The 9886-nt window shown below is 45.3% G+C and overlaps 2 non-coding genes across 2 annotated transcripts; one reads left to right on the forward strand and one right to left on the reverse strand.

Annotated features, from left to right (window-relative positions):
- The first annotated feature begins 8993 nt into the window (after positions 1-8993).
- On the forward strand, positions 8994-9064 carry TRNAG-GCC (transfer RNA glycine (anticodon GCC)). Its single transcript has one exon. It is a non-coding gene; the product is annotated as a tRNA-Gly (tRNA).
- A 270-nt stretch (positions 9065-9334) lies between these two features.
- On the reverse strand, positions 9335-9406 carry TRNAA-CGC (transfer RNA alanine (anticodon CGC)). The gene has a single exon. It is a non-coding gene; the product is annotated as a tRNA-Ala (tRNA).
- Positions 9407-9886: the final 480 nt, after the last annotated feature.

Below are 9886 nucleotides of genomic sequence, written 5' to 3' on the forward strand. Positions count from 1 at the left end.
GCCGCTCCTGCTGCGTGGCGAGCCTGCTTGAGATTCTCTCTCTCCTTCTCCCTTTGCCCACCCCCCACGCCTGCTGCTGCTCTCTCTAAAAAAGGGGTTGTCAATTATGTCATCTATGAGTCTTGCTAGAGAAGCTACACTAATTTCTTTAAGAAACTAGTACTTTCTTAAATTAAATTATTTACTAAGCTTCCCTAAATTAAGCCTCTGGTAACCAGGATGCTATTTTTGTAGAAGAGTTTATTTGTGGAATTCAATTCTCTTTCCTACCTGTTCATGTGGGATAGTTCCTTGACTTTTCTGGTATCAGATCACTGTTTGGTCTAGCTTTGTGTTGTTTAAATCATAGGAGCCTATTTAAGGCAAGAATTCATATTAATAATAAAGTTACTGTTATTAATATAAACAAATATACTGGTTTCTGCCAAGTTAAAAAATTCATATTGTACTATTTTAACTGAGTTACTTCTTCCTGATAACCTGATGTTTTCATTTGTTAGAGCTGCAGCAACAAAGTACCACAAATTGTGTGGCCTGAACAACAGAAATATACTGTCTCACGGTTTTGGAGGTTAGAAGTCCAAGATCAATGTTTTGGTAGGATTGTCCTTATGAGGGCTATGAGGGAGAATCTGTTTTATGCCTCTTTCCTAGCTTCTGGAAGTTTGCTAGCAATCTTTAGTGTTCCTTGGCTTGTAGAAGCATTGCCCCATCCATGCCTTCCTCTTACATGGACTTCTTTCTCCGTGTGTGTGTATGTGTGTGTGTGTGTGTGTCTGTTTCTGTGTCCAATTCTCCCTTTTTATCAGGACCCAGCCTTACGGAATTTGTCCCCTCCCTATGACTTTATCCCAATCATCTTCATAGACCCTATTTCAAAAAAATAAGTTAAGAAAAGGGTCACATTCACAGGTACCAGGGGTTAGAACTTCCACATATGAATTTTGGGGAAAACAATTCAACACATAACATCTGATATATAAATTATACCAAAACTCACATGTATTCTATTATAATTCTGAAGTAATTTTGCAGTGTTTGAAGATAGTATGCTCAGTGTTATTTTTCCAGGATATGAGAAAGAGAAAGGGGGTGGAGGGAGAAAAGAGAAAGAGAGAGAGAGAGAGAGAGAGAGAGAGAGAGAGAGAGTTTTAAAGTATTTCCAGACCTCATTTGGAGTTTTCTACTGAAAAAATATCAATTATTATTCATATATATCGATGATTCTTGATAGGTTACTTTGCATATGCAATTCCCAATGTCAATCAGAAAATTTAAACACTGACTTTATATCCAATATTGTGTTAGGGGTTGCTGAAACACAATTATGAAAACAAACAAAATAACCATATACAAGTTTCCCTGCCCTGACCACAAATGCAATGTATTAGGAAGGTATGAATAACAGTAAAAACTGGAAATAGTAGATATTTGAGCTAAATTTTGATAGGGACTATCAAAATAGTGTAGGAAATAGTGTAGGAGTTCAGCAAAGGAAAATACAAGTAAGGTTTGTTAATACACAAATACTCTGAAAAATCAATAAGAAAATGAGAGACATTCTAGTAAACAGGGCCCATCAATAAGGGATTGATTAAATTATGCTGTGTCTCTCTACTATGGAGGACTCTGTCATTATTGTAGCAAGGGCAGATCTGCTGTGCTGAAATGGATGTAGAAAGAGACAGGTTAAATAAGAAATTATTAATGGTTGAAAACTTCAAGAACTAATTCCAGGAAACAAGGAAGAAAAATACACTAGACTGGAAGAAGAATTTAACTTCTGATTTTATAGTTTTCTGTGCTGTTTGAATTTTTATAACATGTATGCTTTACTTTTACTTTTCATCATTTTTTGAGTTGGACAAACTAATCTGTCTAAAATTGAGTCAATCATACTTCTCTGTTCATGACATTCTATTATCATTGCAGCCATACCTCTTTGTTTTATGTATATATTTATTCAACTTTACCCCCTTATCCCTATCCTGGTCCCTCTGCCTCCCTAGAAGCCAATGAACATCCTGCAATGAACATCCTGGTATAGTAAGTCCAAGTCCTTTTCTTGACTTCAATAAGAAATTATTTGACCTACATAAGAATTTATATACACAAGTATTTCTAAATGGACATACTAGTCCATGGTTTATATGCAAACCTAATGTGCCCAAATGGTACCAGCTGCCCTCTGAAATGGCTGCCTTCACCCATATGCCCACAGGGTCAAATGTTCCCATGTGTTCGCTCACATTCAGTATTGTGCAGCCTTATAATATTGTCTAGTGGGTCTAAAGGGATATCTCCTTTAAAAAAATTTTTTAAAGATTTTATTTCAGATAGAGAGCAAGAGCATGGGCATGAGCAAGGGGAGGGACAGAGGAACAGGGAGCCCAATGTGAGACTTGATCCTAGGACCCCGGGATCATGACCTTAGTCAAAGGCAAATGACTGAGCCACTCAGGTGCCTTTTAAATTTTCTAAAAAAACTTTTTATTTAATTTTATTTATTTTTAAATAAGCTCCGCACCCAACCCGGGGCTTGAAATCACCACCCTGAGATCAAAAGTCACATGCTCTACCAACTGAGCCAGCCAGGCACTCCAGATATCTCCTTTTTTAACTTGAATTTCTTTAACTCCTAAAAAATTTAATTAGAATATGTCTTCTCTATCCAAATGTATTACTCTATAATCTAGTGCCCTTTAACTCTGCTATGACCTCGTTTAGAATTCAATTGTGTTTTCACCTAGTCAGACTTGTATATCTTGTCTACAACCTTAAGTTCAGCATCTTTCAAAGCAATATGAAAAGTTCACAGATGATTAACACTGAGAAGAATCTCAATGACCTAGAACAATAACTTCATTTACACCCAAGGAAACTGAGGCCCAAATAAAATAAATGGACTCTCCTACTATTAACGGGATTTGAGGGACAGAATCCGAACTGATAAGCAGCTAAGTGCAGGGTGGAAGAGGCAGACCTTTGGAGTCAGAGAGAAAAAGGAAAATACAAGTTGGTTAGAATAGTTGGATAAGGATTCCCAAATGGTGCTCAAGCTGAAACTCTGCCTGGAAAGATGCACAAAGACTAAGGGAAACGTACAGAGTGGAGAAAGCAACCTGACCAGAGCCATCATCGTGAGGAATGAGCATGCTGTGTTTTGTGCATAACAGGGGCAGCAAGAATATATGACTGCAATAGTTAAAATGGGCCTGGGAGGTAGGGCGTCTGCAGAATTTGGCTAGGACTGGCTACATCATTTTTAGCGCCAGATGAAAACACAGGGCCCCTTGTTCAAAAATTAAGAATTACAACAAAGCAACAGCTAAGCTAAGTGCAAGACTCTGTGTGAATGTACAGGTTGCACATCCATGATGTTCACCCTGAATCTAGAAATGTATAAAAAAATGTAGTTGGAATTAGGATCCACTTAAGTTTGTGAGCGAAAGTGATAAAGTGAAAACAATGTTTACTTATTTTTTATTTATTTATGATAGTCACACAGAATGAGAGGGAGGGGCAGAGACACAGGCAGAGGGAGAAGCAGGCTCCATGCACCGGGAGCCCGACGTGGGATTTGATCCTGGGTCTCCAGGATCGCGCCCTGGGCCAAAGGCAGGCGCTAAACCGCTGCGCCACCCAGGGATCCCAAAAACAATGTTTAAAAAATATATATAGACCTCTCTTGGGAATAATGCCTTAATACATATTAAAATTTAAAATGCTCTCACCTTTTGACTTAGCAGTCACACTTCTAGGAATTTATTCTGCAGATAATTGAATAAATGAGCAAAATGGCATTTGTTCAAAGATCTTCACTGCGGTGTTGTTTCTACTAGTGAAAGATCAGAAACAAATTAAATGTCCTTTTCTGAGGAACTGCTTAAGGTAATGACATACCTTCATGCAATGGACATTTTCACCATCTTCATACATCTTAGCCTTAAAGTTGGATTCTTCATTCCCATTCCTCGATCCTAAGTCTTTAGGAAACTTGGCCTTGGAACACTATTGGTGATTGTGAGATGGAATAAGTAATCTTTTAATTCCTAGCCAGTAAAGGGCAGTTGGATATGAACATAGAACCATTAAAAAGAAAGAGGTAGCTCCACTTGTATAGAAGAAAAAGTTTCTGGTATCTATCATCTTAAAGAGAAAGAAAGAAAGAAAAGGCAAGGAGCACCACAGTATATGTGGTGTGGAGCATTTGTGCATAAAAGCTAAGTGCAATATTTGTATCTACATATGATATCTGTGGATGGAAATGCAAGAAACTGATGACAGTGGCTTGCCTCTGATAAATGGAACCCAGGAAATGAGTGTAAACATGGACGGTGGGATGAAGGTAAGCTTTTTAACGCATACTCTTACACCTTTTGAATGTTGCAGCATACACATGGGCTCCTTATGAGAAAAGTTACATATTTTAAAAGGCCAAATGACCTGAGAGGAAAGAGAGAGGGAAGGGAGGAGAAGGCCATTTCCACCGTTAGGCTGTAGGTAGCCAAGTGGCACAGCCCAAGAGTATGTGAATATAAGCTGGGCCAGTAATGGGTGTGGAGAGAAGGACAAAGAATTCAGACCCACATATCCTCCACCCTGAAGACTCTATATGAATTTGCAACTGATTCAGTTTTGAACTGGCAATAAAGGAATGATTGAATTTTCAAAAATTAAGGAAATTAGAAACAGGAGGAGAAGAGGAAGGGAAATAGTAGGAGAGGGAGGGAGGACGTTCAACCAGAGGCAAGGGAAGGATGGCAAAGGAAAGCAGGGGTTTCCCAGGTAACCCCGGGAGTGAGCTGATAAAGGACCTGCAGGAGGCAGGAGGGATGGCCCTACGAGGAAGAGCAAGATGTGATGCTGTTTTAAAAGGGGGAAGTCAGACTTGTTGACTAATTGGACGGGCTGGAGGACTAGGAACGAGCATACCACGAGCAGGATGATTCTGCAGTGACAGCTTTCCGGGAAAAATTGCTGCATTCTCAACATCTGCATGCATCTGAGAATTACACCTGGATTCTTCATTTCCATGCCTTGATTTTAATCCTTGGGAAAGTAGGCCTTGGGGTACTACTTGTGAATCTAAAATGGAATAAGTAATGATTTAATTCCCAGCCAGTAAAGGGCAATCCAAATGACTGGCTCCACCATTTCCCCAGGGCTAGTTTGTAACCTGGGACAGAAATAAGCTGTGTGTATTAAATCAATACAATCACTCAGAAGTTTCAAAAAAAAAAAAAAAAGCTTTGCTTTGGTGGCTATGTATTATATGAACTATTTCTGTTTCTAAATGGTTTGTTTTCTTCGGATGATACAAGCCTGGCCACATTTCCACAGCGAGCCAACACCAACCCGGACTACGGAGCCCCAAGCAAGTGATCCCAGGCGCTCTGATGCAACCTGCAAGTCCTGCCTGCCCCACTGGGCTGTCGCAGTGATGGGAGTCCTAAGAGAAATGATTGTGGAACATTCCAAGGCACTCCCCGTTTTCTCCTCTCTGCCAGCCCCAGTAGGGGCCACTCCTCGAGCAAGGATGCTCAGCAGGCGGGGCACAGTGCTGGCCGACACCCCCCCAGAAGACACTGGTGGCCATCCTGGTGTCTTTCCAGGCTTTACCGACAAGGAGCTCAATGCGGCTCTGCAGCACAGCGATGCCCACATCTGTCCTGATGTGTTGCTCAGTATTAGCAAGAGGTTCCACAACAACCCACGCCCCGGCTTCTCTACCTTGGGCTCCTGGACTCCTACCGCTCCCTAAAAACACCCCTTCTCTGGGCTGGGCCTTCAGCTCTGCTCTGCCTGTGGCTCCCTCCACTTCCACACACTTAGCTTTCATGTCTGCCCGGTTGGCTTCCAGCCCCCCTTCGGTAGCCTTGATTTCTCTAGATCTCGATGTCAACTGCCCAGGAGGCATCTCCCCCTACTTACCTCGAGTCTATGCTGCCCAAAGTGAGCACTTCACTCCACCCTTTTCCTTCCAGTCATTTTTCTTCCTGACTTTCCTACATGATGCCATCATCCTCCCAGTCACTGCAGCTAGATTGCTTTCTCCCCACGTCCGCCTTGCCATGGACCTCATGCTAGAGTCTTCCTCCCGGTTCGGGACCTCCTGGTTCGGGACCTGCCTCTCCACTTCCATCGTAAGCACCTCCCAAGTGAATTTCCTGACTTTCAGTTTCCACTCCTCTGTCACGTTGCTGTTAGATGACCCCGTCAAATACTTTGATCCTTCCCTTGCTCAAAAAATTTTCAGTGGCTTTTCTTTCCTTGCTACAAAAGTAACCTTATTCTAACAAACCAGAGGTATGTCTACAAACTTTTTCATGGATTTTATGGTCTTCTTGTAAATCTACCACAGATGCATTTCTTTGAATTTTTCTTACACTTCCATATTTTCAGGTTCTATCACATTCAAGGGTAATGAGTTCTCTAAATTTACTGTTTTGGGTAAGATTGTTTCTCTCAATTTTTGTTTAGATGCAAGCAATATAAATGCTACTTAAACTGTCTTAAAAAAAAGAATTTATTTTCTAAGGACAACTTACTGACTCACAAAAAACACAAGGTCCAGAATTTGTTCTAGTTAGGCATGGTTGCTTCTAGGGGCTCAATGTCATATTGAGGGTGTGTTTCTCTCTCTCTCTCTCTCTCTCTCTCTCTCTCTGTTTCCTGGAAGGCAAGATAGAGCAAACCTAGCTACACATTCCACCTGTTTGCTCACCTGAGCTGCAAGACAGTCTTTGCTTACAGCTCCGGAAAGAAAGTTCTGGTGGGTTCTGGAAAGTTGTCCCATCTATGGCCACATGTCCATCTCCAAATTAAACACAGTGTCAAAAAAAAAAAAAGGCTAGATCTGTTTCACATACCTATCACTGTGATAGAGAAACAGATGAAAGAGAAAGTTAATCTCACCCAAATTTCAATGTACCAATTGTCTACAGAATAGAAGACTTGTGCCAGACTTCTATCAGAAATAAGTGCTAAACAGACACTCCCCCCCACCCCCCGGAATGCTCTTGGCTGTGCAACAAAATGCCCAACTCGAAGGGGCTTAAACAATAAAGATCTTTAATTACCTTACTTAACCAAAAGTCTGGATGAAGAAAATTCTAGGATGGTGTAGTGTCTCTATCTTCTGGGTCACTCTCAGTCTCTCAAGTCACAAAATGGCTGGGGCAGCTCCAAGCATTGACATGACCTCATGTCAATGTTAAGAGCAGGAAACAAGAGGCAAAAGGGATCTTGCATACCCTCTTTCCCAGAAGCCCCTAGCTGTCTATACCGCCCTCTCTTTGGCAGGAAGTATCACAAAACCCATCCTCGACCAATCTCTGGAAAGGACACGAGATAACTGGCTTAGCAAACCACATTTGATTCTGGTAGACTCGTGGACTTGCGGTAAGAAAAATGTAGAACGGCCTTTGACAGGCCACTAAAATGGTTTGCCATTAGGCCCTACTTATTTGATCCCTTCTACCTGTTTAAATTTTTGATAGTGTTTCTTGGGCTGAGGGACTTCTAGACTGTTTTAAATTTTGAATCACATTTTGGAGTTTGAAGGAACTTAGGTCATGTAGTACAGGGCATTTCAAAGTTGTTGTTGTTGTTGTTGTTTTTAATTAGATTTATAATCCCTCAAACAAAAGTAAATAAATGGCCTGGTGGAAGTTAGGGGCCTGGGCAAAGAAGGCAGGGCCCCACCAGCCAACGGCCCTGAGGCTCTTCTGAAAACTTAGAGCCCTTCAGAATGCAATTTGAAATCCACCTCTCTCTCCAGTTCTCTCATTTTAAAGAACTGAAGTTCTGAGAGGTAAAATGATTTGACCTTGTTCTTCCACAGGTTACTTAGGATTGCAGTTTCAATTTACAAATTCCCTGGTCTCTTCACATCTTTTATGCCTTAATAATTTAATACGGTATTTGTCTTTAAATTCTGCATATCCACAAACTAAATAAAAAGTCCCTAAAAATAAATCTTAATGTAGAAGTTCTTACATTATTCTTTAGCCTTTTATCGTTTTCTGTAACTCCACTCTACTGTTTTTCATATATAATGTCCTGAGCTACGTGCAGTATTTCTGGGTGCAGTACACACAGTGATTTATTCTTTTCTAGGCAAAACAGGGCTGTGGCTAAGCAACCAGAGATTGCTCGACACTACATGTGTTCTAATCTTGCCTCTAAGGGCCTCAGTTCCCTCAGTTGTTAAGTGGGACCTCAGTGGGTTCAAGTCCACCGCAATGTCCTTACAAAGCCCAGCGCCTGGTCGCTGCTGGTTGTTGACTCTCATATGGCTTTCCCCACCCCTCAGTCTTCTTTGGACATCAAAGATCCTGCAAATTATTGGGAATTTCCCTCTCACGGATAAAGGGCAAATGATGTTTAAATCCAGAGCCTTCTATCTCACGCTTAGGTCCATTTCTATAAATGCATTTCCTTCATTTTGGTTTTTCTCCCTCGTCTATCTTTGTTGCAAGGTCTGCAATTTTCCTTTCTCTGGAGATGAAGGGCAGAGGCTCCGAGGCGTACTGTTAGGGTCGAAAGGGGTCCCATGATCAAGTCCTTCACAGTGAAGCAAGGGGCGGTTTGGGGAATTGAGGTCATCTGGACAGCATCACGGCTGTCGCAGGGCACGCCTTCTAATTCACCCTTGCAATATGGGCCGGGGTCCGAGTCCCTGCCACAGCTCCCTGACCCCATCCCCCGGGCCTGCCGAGGACCCCCATCGTCGGGGGGCCTGAGCCTGGGAGGGGTCCCGTCGGCACGTCGCAGACTGCGGTGGGCCACCTCCCTGAGGGCCGCGCCCGGGGGTCCCTGCCGATGTCCCCGTTCTCCAGGGTCTCCTGCTGAGCTGAGCGCTCGCTTGCAGGCATCGGCGCCCCGACGGCCCCTCGGCCCCTCCGCCGGGAGGGGGCTCCGCTGCGGGGAGGAGGCTCCGCCGCCGGGACGGGCTCTGCTGCCGGGCGCGGACAGCGACTGCCGCCAGCGCATTGGTGGTTCAGTGGTAGAATTCTCGCCTGCCACGCGGGAGGCCCGGGTTCGATTCCCGGCCAATGCAGCTTTTTTCTTCCCGGCCCGGAGGCTTAGGTCCCAGAGCACACGTCAGTGAGGACGGCCAGGCGCTGGTTTTATGCAAATGGAGAAAAAGGAGGAATGAGGAACCAAGGGGGTTCCGGTTTCACTTTTGCTTGGAGCAACCGAAAAGGCTGTGTCCCCGAGCTTCGCCGGTTTCCTCGGTCTCCCTTTTAGACACCGTCCTTGGGCGCGAAACCGGGAGCGAAACGCGCGTCCGTAATAGAAAAAAAGCAAAAAAGCGAGGCCGGCCGCCTGGAGATGCCGGGGATTGAACCCGGGACCTCACACATGCGAAGCGCGCGCTCTACCACTGAGCTACATCCCCCGGCCGCGAAGCGCTTTTCTGGGAAAGGCTGTCATGCCGCCTCGCAGCCGCCGCTCGCGCCTCGGCCCGGACTGAACTCGGGCGACGGCCGGGCCGCGCGTGTCTGCCCGCAGCCTCTCGTCCCGGCCCGCGGCCCTGCGCTCGGGGCCCGCCGCAGCCGGAGGCCTGGGCCCGGGCGGGACGAGCTCCGGAGCACGGCGGCCGGCCCCGCGGGCCCGCGGTGGGGGGGCACAGGGGGCGCCCAGCCGGGTGGGGGGAGGGGGAGGGGAGGGCACGGGGCGCCCTGCCGGGGGAGGGGGGCGGTGGCGCTTAGTGCCAGGGGGCGGTCGCGCGCATCGCGGGGGGGTCCCGCGGGGGCCTGGCCCGCCTGCGCCCCCTCCCCCTCCCCCCGCCCCCCGCATTCCCGACCGAGGCGCGTCGCCCGGGCCCCCGCGAGGCCTGCTGCCGAGGCGGGGAGTTGGGGCCCCCAGTGCGCACTCG

The sequence above is a fragment of the Nyctereutes procyonoides genome, unplaced genomic scaffold (assembly GCF_905146905.1).
Source record: "Nyctereutes procyonoides isolate TBG_1078 unplaced genomic scaffold, NYPRO_anot_genome, whole genome shotgun sequence".
Lineage (NCBI taxonomy): Eukaryota > Metazoa > Chordata > Mammalia > Carnivora > Canidae > Nyctereutes > Nyctereutes procyonoides.